At 34.0% G+C, this 19599-nt stretch overlaps 1 pseudogene; it reads right to left on the minus strand.

Moving 5' to 3' along the window:
- Window positions 1-3756: 3756 nt before the first annotated feature.
- On the minus strand, window positions 3757-16054 carry LOC113111222 (protein-lysine 6-oxidase-like; annotated as a pseudogene).
- Window positions 16055-19599: the final 3545 nt, after the last annotated feature.

The following is a 19599-nucleotide window of genomic DNA, read 5'->3' on the forward strand; positions in this document are numbered from 1 at the left end:
TAGTTTGTAGACAAAACATGAAATAAATTAGAAATTTGCTAAATTTACCTTCATGATATCACCATTATAAAGTGTCCGGTTGGATGCCAGGTTGTCGGTAAGATTATTTTTGTGTGTGTGTGTGTGTGTGTTGTGGTTTTGCATGTTGCTGTGTGGTTGATGAGATGTTCTGAGTGTAGTTTTGGCGGGTTGCTAGTGTGCATGTGTAAGACCTTTATTATTATTTAATATAAAATGTCTGGACATTGGTTGATTGAGGCTGTAGTTCCATTAGCTGTGGCATGCAGTGACTGGGAATGTCTTCATTAGGCTGTGTGTGTTTGTGATCCTCTGAACGCAGCTGTACAAACATGACATGTTTGAGAGGAGCAAACTGCTCACGAAACAACAGCTTTTCCTTCATCAAGTGATCATGCGTGCTCCATATGCTCTTGAGCACACTTCCAATTAGCACCTAACAGGGTTTACACCCTTACTGAGTTTCACCAATGTTTTAAAGAACCCATAATACTGTATACTAGCATTTCAACCATGTAATTTCATTGCAGTAATAAGAACAATATACTAGAATGCAGATCCAAATTCAGCACTGAGTAATTTGTCTATGTGACATCAAGGACTTTATACATTTTATGATTACGGATAATAGCAACACAAAGGTTCTTGTTGTTCAGGTAATATTTTGCATCGAAATCAAAATAAATATATAAAATTACATTTTGAGCAAAGAAAATATTTGGTATTACATATATTATTTCACAAAAATAAACAAGTAATTATATTTTGCTTGTAGAAATGTTAACAAAAATAAATAAACAAACAAACGAATAAAGCAAAAGCAAAATGTTTGCATAATTATGTTAACTTAGAACTAGCTTATTTTTCACGAACATATAAAAAAAAAATCATAATGGGACAAAAGATTGTGTTGATTTATATATTAGCCAAAAATCTTTTCTGATTTGTTTTCATGAGATTCACCACACCATGAAAAATGACTCTTGGTAAAAATAGGTTTATTTGCTAAAAAAACACAGAGCAACTTTTTTGAAGTTATAAATAAAATATTATTTAGTATGTTTTACGAGAAAATACTACTTCAGTCTTTCAAAATTTCAGATTTAATTTAATTAATTATTAATTATTTGTGCAATTAATAGCAAATTCTGAGTGAAAAATGTTCCAACACCAAACTTGTAATCTGTTGCATTTCTCAGTAATTGGCAATAAAAGATTGCTTGCAGTAAATGAGCATCTTCAACAGCTCTCTGTTCAACAACAAACGCTCGTCTATTGACCTGAGAGAGACAGTAAATAACATGTGGAGCATGTTCACATTTAATGTCCTATAAACATCATAAAAACATGTCAATTCTGAATGTAACCATGAGTCAATATTAGAGTGGAGCAGAGCGAGAGCAGCAGAGGAAAAGGACTTCTTCCAGACACATTCAAAAACATACATATATATATATATATATATATATATATATATATATATATATACTGTATATATATATGTGTATGTATTTCTTTATGTTAAGCCACTCTATGAGTGTGCTGCTGTTTAAATGTTAGCTGTCATGAACAGGCTATACAGTGACGTCAAAGAAGGGTGCTGAATACAAATGATAACATGTCCATGTTTCTAATCTGAATCTGTGAGAGGGTCAGTGCTGGACAGAAGAGAGATTCATTCATTGGTTTTGGAGCATTTAATAACATCTCGGCCTTCACAGCTCTGTGTCAGTAAAACAGACCAAGATCCTTCTCCAAACCGTCTGCAGAACGACAAAATCACACCGTCTTCAACAGCACACTACATGTAGGCTATACAGAAGACCATTTAATGGAACGGTTCACCTGGAGAAATGTAGCATTGCATCAGTGTCTCATCAATGGATGCTCTGCGGTGAATGGGTGCCGTCAGAATGAGAGTCTGATAAAAGCATCACAATAATCCACAGCACTCCAGTCCATCAGAGAACATCTTGAGCATTAACAAAAGTCAAAAGCTGTTTGTTTTAACATTTCTAACTGTAAACCGTTGCTTCCAGCTAAAATGGTCAATAATCCATAATTCCTCCAGTAAAAAAAAAAAAAAATCTCCTCTTGTCTCACACATCAAAATCATGCACATATTTGTTTGGAGGTGTGCAGATTTCTCTACTGATTCAGACCAGACCACTTTTTCACTCTAAGAAGATTATGATGGACTCATATTTTAGCTGGAAGCAATGGTTTGAAGTTAAAAATATCTTAATAATGGTTTTGCTTTGCTTTTGTCTTCTCCAGATGTTAACTGATGGACTGGAGTGCTGTGGATTATTGTGATGTTTTTATCAGCTGTTTGGACTCTCATTCTGACGGCACCCATTCACTGCTGAACATACATTGATGAGACACTGATGTAATGCTACATTTCTACAAACCTGATGAATCACTAAAATAAAAAAAAATTACTAAAAACTTGTACTTAAATTGAAAGTAAAATAAATCAAGCTAATGTCAAAATGTTAATTAAAACTATAAATAATGCTAAAATAACACTGGATCCCAAAGCATTGTGGGATTTCTTTCTCCATGCACCGACTGTTTGTCTTAGAGGAAGTTAAATATTAGGTGAACTGCATATAAATACTCAGAAAAGGAAAGTTTATCCTATTTACGTCTGCAGTTTTCTCCGTTTCAATCTCAGAGTTTGTAAAGATTGAAAAAAGAAATAGTTTTTGCTCATTATAAAATATTAAATACAATCTAGAAGTCAGAAGTCATGATCAGACAGATATCTAGTGTGAGGATTTTCATCCAGACGGTTCGACCCAGTTAAACTTTTCCTCTCCTGTGCAGTAAATACCGAAGGAGGCAGTAAAACGTCTCAGACTCTGATATCTTTGGCTCGATTTGATCTCAACTCTCATTCCTTTGGTGCTTGGGAATGTTTTCGTCCCACATCTACACGTCTTTCTTTTTTAAAACATCTCAACAGAGAGCTCATGTTGAACGCATTCTGTATTTAATGAACTCGTGATTCAATGAAGAAAGAGTTTAGAAAAAAACAACCCCAATCCATTTTTCTCTATTTACATTCTCTGCATTTACACAAAAGACCTCATCCATTCCAAGTCCAGCATTCATGGAAGGAGTCTTATAATCAAGGCAAAGACGAGGGAAGCTCGCAACAACATTTTCAAGATGTTAAAGACAGAACATCAACCGAAACAAACTCTTAATAGTGTATATTTACACTATGATCTGAGCTGGAGTAAACCACTCCAACCTCTATCTAATAAAAAGCTAAAATAATCCCTCAATATTATCTTAGTTTTTAAAATATGTTTATATTTTCATAACCTATGCAATAATACAAACACTAAAAATTACTGATCTATTCATTAATAGTTCTTCATTATTAAAATAAAGTAAAATTACATTCTATTATAATGCAAACATCACAAACACATGTAGATTTGACTTAAAATTGCTTGCACTAGGGCAAGAAATCAAAACTCATCTAAAATAGATACAGTACACTAGTCATAAATTTACTCCAACAACTATACAGAGTGTTTCAAGTTACTTAAAAAAAGCTTTGAATTAAATTCCTATAATTAACCTATTATATAGGCCTTTAAAAATCACCTCCGACCCAAGGGCTTTACATTCTGTGGAATATAGAAATGAGGGCATTATTGCTCCGGTCTCATATTTGTGAAATATTAATGAGATGAAGTAAATAAAAATGCATTTCCTCACCCAGTTTAAGACGCAGTTTCTGGTTTGGATGTAAACGCCGGTGTAAATGACCTCACATCGCACAACGTTGTTGGAGAAGTCAGACTCGGGCACCAGGAAGTCTGGATTGACTGTGACCTGGACAGGAAGTAACATGCACATCAACAACAGGATCCCGTTTGGAAATTGTCTACATCATTTATATCTCATACCTTGAGAATGTAGTTCCAGGAAGGGACGTCTGTGATGTCGAATCCACTGGCAGTCGATGTGGCAGCGTAATGTGTCGGTGGCAGCCTGGACTCAAACCCTGAAAACACAGCAATTAACATCTCTGTGAAACCATAAACACTGATATGATCAGCACAAGTCTGTCTTCTTTAGATTTATTGCTGTTAAAAATATAATTATTATTTTTTGTTAATTGAAATTGAGCTAAAATAAAATAAAAAATGAGTAGAAAAACTTAAATGAAAATTAGAATCAGAAATGTATTACAGTTAGTTGCCTTAGCTATAATATTCCTATAATAAAAAATACACCAAGCACAAATTCATCTCAACCATGGTTATTATTGTCTAAACTGAAATTATTTTTGTTAATTTAGATAAAATAAATATAAATATAAAATGAAGATGGTGCAACTAAATGTAATTATTGATGTATGCAAGAACAGCAATAATAATTCAATGATCAGCAATAATGTTTAATCCAGGGTTATATAATAAAACTAAAAGTGTTACTATTTATTTATGTTAATTGATGGAAATAAAATAAAATAAATTATGAATAAGATGTAAATATGAGATTTAAAAGAACTTTAATTAACTGGAAATAAATAAAAACTAAAACTGATAGTAATAGTAATATAAAAAACTAATTAATAAAAATGAACAAAAAAATATTCATAACATTAACTTAAAATTATAAAATTAAAAATATAAAAATAAAAGCTAATCCAAAATAATAAAATAAAAACTTTAATAGCATATAAATATTAATAAAAATAACACTGATCTCCTAGTGTATTGAAGATTCTATTATAATTTTCATTAATCTTTTGAGTGGAAATGTTTTTTAGTGGACCTATTAATAATGCTGCTGTGCATTGTGGGACACTGTGATGTGTGTGTGTGTGTGTGTACCTTGTTGTGTGTGCGGTGCAGGCGTATCTGCGGTGAAATCCAGGATCACAGCCCGTATCTTCCAGACAGAAAACTGGCCTTGTGACCCTCAGCGACCTTTCAGTCCGGTGTTGATGTCCAGCAGATCATAGTGACTGAAACGCATCCATGCTGTGATAGTGCCTGTCAGAATCACAAAGATCATGCACTGCCCATGAGTTATGAGTAACCCATTGAAATGCATCACATACATAAGATTTATAAAACTCATAATAAATGTAACTTAATGCATTTATAATATTGCTGTTGTGCTGATTTTATAAGAAGCAAGAAGCATGAATTGCAGTGAATGCATTACAATAGGGTTTTTATTATTTATCATTTTATCATAATTATAATTCACATCACCTATTTGCTGAATGAAATCCAATACTTGTTTCTTAATAATTTGGGCTGTTGATTTTAAAAATACTTCTTGTTTTGCAGCAGCAAGTAACACTTTCACACAAAAATATGTGCATTTCATAGCATTATTCCTTTCGACAAGTATTTGTGCAGTGAAGGAAGTCTATCTGTTCAATTCTAAGCCCGTTTCACATATATTACAGTATTTGATAAAGAAATGAGCCTCATGGTTTCTGTGTTGATTTTTTTTTTTTTTTTTGCAAATCATCTGATTTAATTTAAAGATGCATGGCTGTGTAATCACTAGAATGATGATAATCAGACTCACTGATGACAGCTGTGCCCACTCCCACTTGATGTCTGGGTTTGACGGGCAGGGAAGTTCAGTCGTTCCCATGTTTCTGACCTTCTGTGGGAAGCGCAGCAGAACCCTGTAGTCGATGTCTCTGACTGTGGGTCTGTATGCAGATCTGAAAGATTAAAGACGGCAGAAGATGAGGCTCATGGACCATTGGGTCACGAGAGGTCATGCACCACAAAAAAAATAAGTTTGCATATATTTTTAGCAAAATAGACCAACATACAAACCGTGCAACATTTATTTTGTTAGGGTACACTACGCTTGCTTCAACTGGTCCAGTATGGCATCTCAACATATTGTTGCCAAAAATGTATCTGTACAATGTCTGAACACCAATGCATAAGACGAAAAAACTCAAAGCAAGATCTTTTTTCTTCACTAACATTCACTTTTCATGATTTTTTAATTCTATGTGTGTTTGAATCCGCTGGTGTTTTAGTGATTTTAGTTCATGTATAAATTTTAAGTTCACACCAGGGTCATAGTTAGAAGAAACCACAAGGTGGTTACAATTATTGCATGAAATCATACGATGCATTATAAGGTGCTTAAATTAATGTATTAAAATAATATTATAATGCATAAAGGCTTCAAGTAAAGTGTTACAGTTTTAGAGTCAAATGTTTAGCTTTGTGTGTGTGAAATAAATGAAATTTCTTTTGATATTTGTATCTAGTGCAAATGATTTTCAGACATTTTTTAACCTACCTTGTGTTCTGGTCTCATGTCTTAAAATTGTCTCATTATGCTGTATTACAACCCATTCTCACTCCAAAGGCGTCAAAAAACCGAAGCATGGTCAAGCGCCCCTAGCGTCACTTTTATGACGCCAAATGTGCCTCTCGGCGTCGACTATCGAAGCACTACGACCTTCATTGCTTTCAGTGGGAAACTTTTGGCGTCAGAATTCGACACGAGGACATGAGATGTTTATCGCTATGAAATCACGTTCAAGAAGTCTCATTCAGCACACATCGCGCGATACTTGCTATCAGTTCCACAGTTTGGGTGAGTAGTCGTATATACGCTCTTTTAATGCCTTTTATCAAATGTATTTCTGTCTTCTTTATTAATCAGATTAGTGCCATATGTTTAATCGCTGTATTATATCGGTCATCCGCGGCTGTCTTTGAGTTTCATTGCGTTTAAATAAATGAACACAGCTGCTAATTAGTGTGATTAAACTCTATCTGTCACGTGACGTGCCATAGACCTTCGATCCGTTTTATATTATTATTAATTTCAGGATCAATGATGTAAGTTGTATTGTAGTAAAATCATGGTAATCACGACACAATAGTAATAAATGAAATGTGAAGTTAAAACACAGTAAATGGGACATTAGTAACTGTAACTGTAGTTTTACTATGATATATTAATAATCAATACAACAATACAATAATCACCAAACCAGCTATGTTTGTATCACTGTAATGTTAGTGGTTTTTATGTGCTTTTATATGACAGATATCACAGTAATCATGTGTTCTGTACCATGCTTTTAATACCTTTTAATGTGAATCCAAAAAAAAAAATCAAATTAAAAATAAATAATAAAACATGTATTTTTCCATCTTGCAGTTCATTCATATCAGTTTATATATATATATATATATATATATATATATATATATATATATATATATAATATTTTGCTCACAGATCATTATTAACATTCTGTATATAATTCAATTTTATTTCTCTCCCCTTTTTTATTATTTTATTTTTAGCTGAAAAGACGTAAAGGCAGTCAGCCCAGTGGGTGTTTCTGGAGAGGGATTCCTTCAGAAATGGAGAAGACAGAAAGCAGCGGAGGCAGATATTTGCAGCAGTAAGTCTGTGATAGTTTGTCTCTTTTATCAAAAATTCCTGCTGTTATAATTTGTACAGCATTTGTTGTTTCTTAAACTGTTGCACTGTCCAAATACCCACACTTGCCATCTTTTCACTTGACCACTTGATTACTTATTTGAAGTCTTTCCTGTATTTGGCCTAGTGTTCGATGTGAGCATTGATGACCACGAGTGTGTGTCGAACTTTTCATGACCTGATGACTGTGTTTTCCCAATCCTGATCCTGGAGAACCCCAGCACTGCACGGTTTTGGCGTCTCTCTTATCTGCCTTGGAGTCTTCACTGATGAGCTGATGAGTTGAATCAGGTGTGTTTGATCAGGGAGACATCTCAAATGTGCAGTGTTGGGGTTCTCCAGGACCAGGATTGGGAGCCACTTGCCTTATGGGACACTTATGTGTTTAAAGAGATTTTTAATATCTAATTATCAATATTTCAACATACTGTACATTGGACAGCTTTCCATGACCTCTTGTGAGATCTCGGCAAAAAGTCTGACGATTTATTCCAAAACATGATGCATGATGGGATACACTAAGCTTTGTATAGTGCTCCGGAAGCAGTATTGGAGAGGTTTAGTGTGTTTAAGGACGCTGTGCTTTGGCATTATTAAGACCGGGGACAGTCTTGTGCACACACTGTCACGTACACACACTCTCAAGTGGCCAAGACTGCAAGTGTGGGTATCTGGACAGGGTCAAAGTCTTAAAAATGATCCCTAAACACATCACAGTCTTAATAATCCAGTTTAACCACTTGTATGATATTGTACAAGCCCCAGGACTGTCTCATCTGACACTATCAAAGAATTCATATGACTATAGCTTGTTATTAATTACTTGCTTTCAATAATGGATTCATTTAACATTTAATTATACAGCATCTTTACAGAGGTTGTAATGTACAAGCTGCACGTAATTAATAATATGTCCTTCCTTCTGTCTTACAGGATTTTTTCCAGATAATGCTGTTCTTCTTTTTCAGGTCTAAAATATTGAGCTCAACAGCTATTTTAAGAGCCAAACCCTCACAAACCTTCCTAAAACCTAAAAAGAGCTATTACTGAGTCTCAGCGAATCTTGCCATGATCAGCTCTTCCCAGGTACATTTGTTTACTCCAAAAATGCTCTGGTCTGAATCTTACTTTAAATTAACTTAATTATGTTTAATGAGCAATATTAATTGCACAGAGAGTAAGTAGAGATTATTTTGTTTCACAGAAGAGAAGGAAGACCAAGGATATGATTTGCTCAGGATGAGGAATGAAGATGGCCATCTTGTGCTCAAACAAACAGAAGTCCTCTGGTATGTGTGTGTTGAAGCAATGTTATACAACATTTATGATGATCTCTCACAGAACTGGTCATGTCAGCCTTGATTTCGTTTATACTATTACAATTACAGCATGTTAGCAAAGTGTGACTGGACATTTTTAATATTATGTTTTTAAAAACACACCACCTGTTTTATCAGCAGACAAGTGTCATGAAATTGGTTTAGTTGATATAAACACCAATTGACATTATTTCATTGTTTGTAAATGTTATGTTATTAATTGTGAATTGATAGTTGATTGGTTTGAAGCCAGGCCTTACACTGCACCGACCTAAAACACATTTGTGAGAGAAGTCAGGAACTTTGGAGAAAGATTCTAGAGGAAAAAAACACATTTACTGCAACAACAGATGAATTCTAGAGTCTCTGAGAACTACACATGCTAATGTCTCATGAGCAAGACCTTTGCTTCTGTAACTTTTTCTTAATTCTTGCAGAATGACATATTTATTGCAGTATTTTTATTTGTACAGATGATCTCATCAGCCAAATGAGGGGTTTTGACCAAGTGATGCTCTTGAAAGGAGTGAAAGAAGAGGATGTGGTAAATTGTCTTCAGAGAAAAGCTTCTCAAAAGATCTTAAAACAGCTTGAAGAATGGTAAGTGTACAGTACTACAAGGGTCATAGTTACTCACCCTGCTAAAACCACACAGAACATAAGCTGCGCTCTCTGTCCATTAAACAACTTCTTCTGCATTGTTTGTTTCACTTTGACCAGGTCTGGGATCTTAGGACTGAGAGATCCTCTGGCTGAGAACAAGCTACACCTCATCAGTGCTGGACATCAACCACAAACTGTTTCCAGACACGAGAGAAGAAGATCACGATGGGGAGATGAAACCAGTTTAGATGTGATGATGGGAATCATTATTTTCTGAAACAGTATCACATGTCTTATATGTATCACATGATCTGTATCACAGTTGACTGGATGGGACTGTGTGACTTTTAAGGACATTTCATCACTCATCTGTGTGAACTGATTTATATATGAGGTTAATGTATCTTTGATGATAATTATTTTCATTGAATCTTATTTGTCTTGATGCTACTTTATCAAGTTTATAGTCTATGCTTCAATAAAATGAAAATGGTGAATATTGTGTTCTGAAGATTCTTGGTAAATACATCATTTTACTAGGTAGGCTCATATGTGTTTATTTTAGACTTGGAAAAACAACATATTAATTATTGGGATTATTTTTTTATTTAAGACATGAACATTTTTGATCGGATTAATAACATCTGGGACATCAGTACACCAGAAAAGTAATTTTTTTATATTTTAGTAACAAATATGCACATTTTTTGTGAAATACAGGGAGTTACAAGATTAATTATTCTGCATTACAAGATGGTGCCATGGGCTTTATTGTTACAAGCACTTGACGGATAACTGAGAATGTAGCAGGAATGATCAACGTGGATCTTGTACTGCATTAAAACCAAGAGCACCCACATTACTGATGTCCAGCACATGAGGAGCAAGATACAGGGGTGAGGAGGACATTTTTACACTGATTTCGGCTAATTAGTTATATATAATGCTAATATATATATATATATATATATATATATATATATATATATATATATATATATAAATTAATATTCTTAGCACTGCATGAATTTGTCCTTGTGTAATAGTGAAGTATCACAATGTGTATACATTGTCCTTGATTACTGCTTTACAGTGGGGAATAGATAATGGCAAGTTGTTGCAGGTTCATCCATTATATTTCTTGCCATTTACTTCAAAAATCAAAGAAATAATCTATTATTTTCATTATTAAATCATTTCTTTATAATTTTTCCATGTTTCATCAGATGGCCTCACAATGTCCTGTCAAAAGGTATAATAGCCATGATGAATAGAATAGAAAACAGAGGACTGTGAAAACTGTCAGATATAAATGTGACTCAGCTCAGTTTGTTGTTCATGATGAGGAGAATACATATATGTAGGTTTTACTGCCCTGCTACCCCCAGGGGCCCAGTAGCACCCCCCGGAAGAGCCCAAAACTGTACATTTCAAAGGGCTGTAATCAGAGTCCAATTAACATATCAAAGAGAAAATGGGCAGGATTATTACTTATGCTATGCTGATAAAATAATGTTGAGCTCAGTTTTCAAAAATAAGTGGAAAGCTGGCATAAAAGCATTTTAAATATTGCTCACTGTAAAATACCACATTTCAGCCTGCCTCTCAAATATATCATAGAGGTTTGCACAATAAACATATTTTAGATATCCAGTTTTCCTTAAAATAAATAATTTATTTCGTTTCGTTAATAAAAAGTTTTAAACTACATTACCCACAAGCCTCCGTCGTTCTATCTATGCAAAGGCAACACTAGGGGGCTGTTTTTGTAGTTCATTGAAGTTATGCTTAGGGTTAGGATTAGGATCTCGCTAAAGATGTCATTTTTCTCAAGATAGCAACACTTCATTGTTGACTTAATATATTACTAATGTGATGATAGGAGCAAAACATACTTTTTAACATGATGCGCTGTTTAATATGGGTTAAAAGATAGTCCAACCACAGACTGTCCTGAAAATTCATAGCCAATGACATCAAAGCTGAGCAGCAGCGTCACACTTCCTTATCCATGTATGACAGATGTCTTTCGTTTTTCGGCTGAAGGGATAGATTCGGTTAACAATAGATTAAGCTTGCTACTTATTAGATTGTGTTTTATTAACGTCTTCACCTTCCTCCGTTGTTCAGCTTGACAAAAATTGGGCAATATTGATGTGCACATGCCCAGCAGTCGCAGTTGTATCCAACAGATAGATTCCTCTCATTAAATATAAGACACATTTTTAAGATTTGTATATTTTTTTTTTGACCAAAGACAAATATATTTACTAATCAAATGACGTGCTTCTAAAATTTACATTGTATATTACATTGTGTTTTAAAGTTAAAATTGTTCACATTTGTGTTTCTGTGATTTACCATTCTCTACCATTTGAACCCTAGGAATAAAAACAGAAATTATAAATTAATGAATGAATGAATGAACAAATAAATACATAAAGCATAATAAACATGCATATTTTTGTAAGGATCTTCCATTATTTATTGATATGTCAAACTCATTTAAAGTCAACATGCCCAAATTACTACACTGCATCCTCTGTCACCAAGCTCGTTTTTGCCACCATAAAGAATAAAAAGGCAGTTATGTTGTAAACATTAACTATTTTCAGTATGCAAATGAAAATGCTTTTATTAAAAAACAAAACAGTAAATACAGTATGTCTTTCAGAGAACACTGGAAAAAGATCAATTTTATTAAAAAAATTAAATTGACCAAAATGTTATACAACACAATGTAAATGTTTCAAACTCACAAAAAAACACCATGAAGACATGCATGTCAAGTGTGCAATATCATCTATAAAACTCAATCAGCACAGCATCAAATAAACACTGATTGTCTGAACAATGGAAGACAGAGAAAGTGTTCAGGAAAACAAACACCTGCTAGCTTTGACAATAACATCATGAATTCACTTCATGACTGGAGCTAGGGGATGACTGTGTATGAATATCTCCTTTACTAAAACTCTTAATTAAAGTCTAAAAAGTTCACTGTATGAAGCTTGAAAAAGAGAACAAAATGCTTTATCAATACGAAAAATACTATTTTTAACTATTGTTTTCATCACTGGTTCTGTAATGTATTCATTATGAGCTTATAAATAAAACAAAGTTACATCTTCTGCAAAAATCAAACCACTGCAAAGTCTAATCACTGATCCAGGGACCATATCTGTGTGTGTGGGGGATAAAGAGTTAACGAGGTGAGTCCTTGTGCATGATGGAGAACTGCAGTGTTATCCTCAAACAATCCTGTAAAACAGAAATATTACATTACATTCAACTTATACATTACACTGTGTTTTGTTTAGACCATAAAAGCAGCCTCTGTAAAGATGCTGTAAAATTAAATGTTAAATGAATCCATTATTGAAAGCAAGTAATTAATAACAAGCTATAGTCATATGAATTCTTTTGATAGTGTCAGATGAGACCGTCCTGGGGCTTGTACAATATCATACAAGTGTTAAACTGGATTATTAAGACTGTGATGTGTTTAGTACAGTATGTGAAATATTGATAATTAGATATTAAAAATCTCTTTAAACACATAAGTGTCCCATAAGGCAGTGGCTCCCAATCCTGGTCCTGGAGAACCCCAACACTGCACATTTGAGATGTCTCCCTGATCAAACACACCTGATTCAACTCATCAGCTCATCAGTGAAGACTCCAAGGCAGATAAGAGAGACACCAAAACCGTGCAGTGCTGGGGTTCTCCAGGATCAGGATTGGGAAACACAGTCATCAGGTCATGAAAAGTTTGACACACACTCGTGGTCATCATGCTCACTCGAACACTAGGCCAAATACAGGAAAGACGTCAAATAAGTAATCAAGTGGTCAAGTGAAAAGATGGCAAGTGTGGGTATTTGGACAGTGCAACAGTTTAAGAAACAACAAATGCTGTACAAATTATAACAGCAGGAATTTTTGATAAAAGAGACAAACTATCACAGACTTACTGCTGCAAATATCTGCCTCCGCTGCTTTCTGTCTTCTCCATTTCTGAAGGAATCCCTCTCCAGAAACACCACTGGGCTGACTGCCTTTACGTCTTTTCAGCTAAAAATATAAATAATAAAAAAGGGGAGAGAAAATAAAATTGAATTATATACAGAATGTTAATAATGATCTGTGAGCAAAATATTATATATATATATATATATATATATATATATATATATATATATATATATATATATAAACTGATATGAATGAACTGCAAGATGGAAAAATACATGTTTTATTATTTATTTTTAATTTGATTTTTTTTTTTTTTTGGATTTACATTAAAAGGTATTAAAAGCATGGTACAGAACACATGATTACTGTGATATCTGTCATATAAAAGCACATAAAAACACTAACATTACAGTGATACAAACATAGCTGGTTTGGTGATTATTGTATTGTTGTATTGATTATTAATATATCATAGTAAAACTACAGTTACAGTTACTAATGTCCCATTTACTGTGTTTTAACTTCACATTTCATTTATTACTATTGTGTCGTGATTACCATGATTTTACTACAAATACAACTTACATCATTGATCCTGAAATTAATAATAATATAAAACGGATCGAAGGTCTATGGCACGTCACGTGACAGATAGAGTTTAATCACACTAATTAGCAGCTGTGTTCATTTATTTAAACGCAATGAAACTCAAAGACAGCCGCGGATGACCGATATAATACAGCGATTAAACATATGGCACTAATCTGATTAATAAAGAAGACAGAATACATTTGATAAAAGGCATTAAAAGAGCGTATATACGACTACTCACCCAAACTGTGGAACTGATAGCAAGTATCGCGCGATGTGTGCTGAATGAGACTTCTTGAACGTGATTTCATAGCGATAAACATCTCATGTCCTCGTGTCGAATTCTGACGCCAAAAGTTTCCCACTGAAAGCAATGAAGGTCGTAGTGCTTCGATAGTCGACGCCGAGAGGCACATTTGGCGTCATAAAAGTGACGCTAGGGGCGCTTGACCATGCTTCGGTTTTTGACGCCTTTGGAGTGAGAATGGGTTGTGTATTATCTTTTTATCAGCTTGTTTTCTTTGAATGAGCACATGTTTTCTGTTTCTTTTTGCAACTGATTGGTTATCTGAGCTTATGTACCTCATTGCCCAAATTATTCACAAATAATGCTTTTTTCACTTAGAAACTGATGCACATAAATTCAGATGATATATAATATTATAAATAATATTATTTGAAAAAATGCTGTCATTAAAGCAAATGAGACACAAAATATAGCTACTATAAAACGTTCTTTAAGTTTAAATACATTTTAAATAAAAAAATGCTGTCATAAATGCAAAAGACAGACTATGCTATAAAATATTTACAATTATAGGATTATACGTAAAAATAAAAATAAAATAAAAAAACTCTTTATGTGATTTATGACCGGAACTAAATTAAATAGGCAATTTAGCATAACGTAAGTGTCTAAAATGCTTGTTATGGTCGCTGTAAATCCACACAGATACTCATATAACGCACCGCGCCAGGCAGTTCTCCTCCGCCGCGCACCGGAGCGCGTACATCTGGACGCGCTGGATGTATGAACCTCCCTGGATGGAATATGGATCTGGCACGAGATCAGGAAGACCTATAGTAGAGCACAACACAAGCTGTGTTAAAGAAATCCCACACATCCCCCGAGATGCTGAGGCTAAAACCGTCTATTGCGCGCAGCTCACCGTTTTGGAAGTATCTGGTGCCGTAACCGGTGCCAGGCGGCGGGCGGCGCGGGATGAGCGTCCTGCCTCCAGGCGGGTAGATGTTATAGAAAACTGTATTCCTTCTCCACGGATCATCTCCTGCCATACTTTCAGACGTGGTTCCCTGCTCCACATTTGGAGTTTGCGCTCTGGGGATCCCCGCTTCATTATAGCTTCCATTAGATAAAGTGTTTGAATTATATCTGGGTGCTTCCAGGTGTTGGAGATTGGCAACCGCTGGAGTCCTCCGTGCGCTATTATACCCGTGTGCCGGGGTTATTCCTCCGCCGGAGTATTCAGACGGAGCGGTGGCGGTGGATCTGGTTCCTGGAGGCGCTCTGAGCCGCTGACGCACCTGCATTTGTCTGGCGCCAGGCGCGCGGCTGTTGGCCGCGATGTATTGCATGCGGTCCCGACCCAAGAGCGCGGTGCTGCCGCTATTAGTGCTCGCAGGATCGGACGCGTCCATTCGAATTTGCGCGGTCCTGTCTGTCCTGGACTGTCTTCTGGACGCCACCGGTGCTTGGTACTCCGAGCCGGTACTCATTAAACTGAACACCTGGCCGTTATTCACCCATTGGATCCGGTTCCTCCAGCGCGCGGAGTGTTGCGCGCTGATAAAGTTATTAAGTCCTTGAAGTAAATAGAAAACCAAAAGCAGGTTTGGCATCTTGAGATGAATTTTAGAGCTGGACGGTCACTGAGATGGGCTCCCAGCACAGATGTTCCTCTGCCAGTGGATGATGCACTCTGAGGCGCGTGAACGGCATAGTCCGGATCTTCCTCGAGATACTGGAAACGGACCGAAGGACCGCGGACGGACATTTATCAAATTGTGGGAGTCCACGCGCGCGTGCACAGTCAGGGATACGCGCGCTTAACTCTCTCATCGCCGGACAAACTGGTGGCTCATTAGTTTCGCTAAAGCAATGCAATAATAAATGAATAAATATAAACAAGTAAACAAAAAATAAAAGAAACACATTTAGTTAAAATGCTTTAATTAAAGCAAAATAAACAAACCAAATACTATAAAACTTTTGTTTACAGGAATTATTAATACGTTTTTTAGAATTCTTAAAAAACAGAGACACAAACTTATTAAAGTTATGGGATATATGTGTACAAGTTTTTTAGGGACAAAAAAAAAGATTTTGAAAAAAATGCTGTCAATAAAGCAAAAGAGAAAAACAAAATAAATACTATAAAACTTTATGGGATATATGCCTACATTTATCAGGACTGCAGCAGAGACAATAAAAAAGTTTTTTTGTTGTTGTTTTTTTACAAAAGTAAAATGAAAGAAATTAAATAAAAACAAAAGCTGGATTTTTAAACAAGAACAACAGCAACAAAAGACAGATTTGGAAAATTGCTTATGTTACAAATATGAATTATAATTAATTATGGAATTATGGAATTAATTATATACAAAATTATAATGATAATAAAAAGTATGAAAAAAGTGATATTGACGTATATATATAAACAATTTCAGGTTTCAGAAAAAATATAAGAAAAAAAAACATTTTTATACTATACATTTATCAGGATTGTGGGAGAAAAAATAAAAAAGATTTACAACAACAACAACAACATAAAAAAGAAAGAAGAAGAAGGAGGACAGAACAAAAAATTTAAAGAAAGACAAAACAAATGTTTTGTAATGTATGGGATATATAATATGTGTGTGTGTGTGTGTGTGTGTGTGTATATATATATATATATATATATATATATATATATATATATATATATATATATATATATATATATATATATATATATATATATATATATATATATATATATATATGGGCCTATATGTTTATAAGGACTGTGAGGGATAATAATACTATAAAACCTTACATGATTTAAATGCAAGTGTATATTTAACAGGATTGCAGGGGTGTCATTAAAGCAAAAGTGTGTGTTTGTTGAGGGGGGGGGGGGGTCTGTTATCAAAGCAAATGAGAGACACAAAGAAAAGTTAAAAAGGCAGATCTTTAAAAATGCTAATTATGTATATACTGTATGTAAGATAATGATAATACAAAATTACAATCCAAGTGCATATATGTATACATTTTTTCAGGATTCTAAAAACTAACTACAAACCAATATTTGATTCTACACTGGGGAACGTTTCCCAAAACCATAGTTGCTAACCTGTTAGGAACTAGTTGGTTGGCAATGGGAAATTAGCCCCTGGTTAGCCCCTATAGTTATACTTGAATGTAGGTTCAATCTGCAGCCCTGCATGCGCTCCATGATGGTGTATTTAATTTGCTATTCCAAAGTTATAATGCTGCAACATGAAAATAATAAAACCTTCTTTTGGACTTTCTGAGTTGAATAAACAACATTCTTAAGGTAAAGAACCTTTTTTTTTTTTTATAACAGTTGAGTTCTATTTGGCACTGTATATTTGTAGAAAGACTCTGGTGAGATGTTTGTGAGACTGACAGAGTCCATTAGATGGCAGCACACTAACAGAAAACACACAGCCTGAAGTAGATTCATGTCATTAAAATTCAACATGTCATGTCAGCAATTCATGTCTCTGACAGTGATTGTTTATACTGGTCTCAAACATCCATTCAACAGCAATAACAACACACTGACACACATTAAGAAGAAAATTACTGTATAAAAAGATAGGGGAAAAGTGTTTTTCATATTTTCAAAACAATATTTTTAAATGCTATTATTATTATTATTTTTATTATGTTTAATTAATTCATAATTGTCTGATAATTTAAATTAGGCTGAAAATCCCTTATAAGGTTAATTATAATAGCAGGTTCTAGGGATGCACGATAATATCGGCACAACATCGGTATCGGCCGATAAAAGCTTAAAATGACCATTATCGGTATCGGCCGATATGAATATTTCTGCCGATGAGCCAAACCGATATTCTCCAAGTGAAATAATTGACCTGTTTTTCAGATGTGAATGTCTGTCTACATTTGTAAAATAATAAATTTATGGTAGAATCAGTACAGAAGAGATACATGGATTTCTCTTCAGTAAAATTAAAGTTTAAATATATCAGTATATATTTGTATATATATCGATATCGGTATCGACATCGGCCAAAATTATTTAGAAAATATCGGCATATCGAATATCGGCCAAAATCCAATATCGTGCATCCCTAGCAGGTTCCCAACAAGGTTATTGTCAATAACTAAAACTAAAACATAAACATCATTGTTATTACTTGAATTAAAATAGAAATTGAAATAAACTTGAATATGATATTTTTGTTTAGTTTAAGTATAGTCTAAATAAACATAATAAACACGATTAGACAAATGAAAAAAGCAACACATGAAACATAAAAAACATAAAATTACTTAAGTTTAAAATGAAACCATAAAAGTACTAACTACAAATAAAATAAAAACCTAATCTAAAAGAGATTTAATAAATATGACAAAAGCACAACAAAATTGCTAAAACTAATTAAAAGTTGAATGAAAACAGGAAAATATTAAATATAAAAAATAAAAAAATAAAAAAATAATAATAATCATGAAAAACACTGGTTCCATGTGTCAACTTACCCCAGATAACATGAAAAATGGTATTTGATGCTTTGTTAACTGCATTTACTATAATATACTTTCAGTAAAACATTTGCATTGTGTTTAAACAGGCTAGTTTGATGCATTTACACAGGTTTGACCAGCAGGCGGCAGTGATCAGATTTAACTGAAATAAAAAGCTTTTGTAACTCTATACAATCTACCATTCAAAAGCCTGGAGTCAGTTTAATTGTACTTCTTCTTCTTTTTCTTTTTTCTTGCGGTTATAGGAATTATTACTTTTATTTAGCAATAATGATGATAAAGACATTTACAATGTTACAAAAGGGTTCTATTTTTAGAACTTTTTTATTCATCAAAGAATCCTGAAAAAATATATTCTCATCTGTTTTCAACATAACAATAATAATAAATATTTTTTGAGCAGCAAATCAGCATATTAGAATGATATCTAAAGATCACGTGACACTGAAGACTGGAGTAACGATGCTGAAAAATCAGCTTTGCATTAGATGAATAAAATACATTTGACCATATATTCAAATAGAAAGCAGTAATTTTGAATAGTAAAAATATTTCACAGTTTTACTGCTTTTAGTGTATTTTGGATTAAATAAATGCAGCCTTGATGAGCAGAAAAGTCTTCTTTCAAAAACATTAGAAATCTTACTGTTGTGCATATAACCAAGTTAGGAATTATGAAACACATTAACAGAGCACCATTTGTCACAGCATATTCAGTTTCACATTCCTTGTATGTGTCACTCAGTCAAATCACAGTGAGTACTTGGAAAGCCAAACATGGCCAGAGCTGCTGATAGAGTAACGTGACACTGCGAGCAGGAATAGAAATGAGCTGGAAACACCCCTGAC

This window comes from Carassius auratus, chromosome 2 (genome assembly GCF_003368295.1).
Source record: "Carassius auratus strain Wakin chromosome 2, ASM336829v1, whole genome shotgun sequence".
Taxonomy (NCBI): domain Eukaryota; kingdom Metazoa; phylum Chordata; class Actinopteri; order Cypriniformes; family Cyprinidae; genus Carassius; species Carassius auratus.